We start from the raw sequence: 354 nt of genomic DNA, 5'->3' as shown, positions 1-354 counted from the left end.
CCGCCCGCCCCTGAGAGCCGAGCAGAGACGCGGGGCTGGCCCGGGCGCGCCACGCGGTGGAGGCGGCGAGGCCGGCGAGGGACAGCACCTGGTGGCGGCCGCAGGTGAGGACGGCGCTGGGCTCAGGGCGCGGAGCCGCTGACCTGCTTTCTTGCCTTATCTGGTTGCGGAAGGAGGAAAAAGTTTTCAGAGCGGGTGGGAAGCGGCTTCGCTTTGGAGTTTATTGCAGGGACCGGGAGGGACGCGAGAGGCTGGTCTGTCGGTTGGGGCCGGCGAGGGATTGGACCTCCAGGCGGTCCTGGAGCGGGTCGCAGCCCTGGGCGGGGAGTGGGAGCCGGCTGGCACCCCCACGCC

At 71.5% G+C, this 354-nt stretch overlaps 1 protein-coding gene across 1 annotated transcript in view; it reads left to right on the top strand.

The window, feature by feature from the left end:
* The first annotated feature begins 31 nt into the window (after positions 1 to 31).
* The window catches only part of CHRM3 (cholinergic receptor muscarinic 3), a 340,570-nt gene continuing 340,247 nt past the window's right edge, over positions 32 to 354 (top strand). The window contains exon 1 of the mRNA XM_006145948.3: positions 32 to 104. The gene's annotated coding sequence lies outside the window, so the exon portion shown is untranslated. The remainder of the gene's footprint in view (positions 105 to 354) is intronic.

Source organism: Tupaia chinensis, unplaced genomic scaffold (genome assembly GCF_000334495.1).
Source record: "Tupaia chinensis unplaced genomic scaffold, TupChi_1.0 Scaffold000161_1, whole genome shotgun sequence".
NCBI lineage: Eukaryota > Metazoa > Chordata > Mammalia > Scandentia > Tupaiidae > Tupaia > Tupaia belangeri.
Note: the sequence above shows the minus strand (reverse complement) of the source record. Positions and strands in the feature narration are given on the sequence as shown.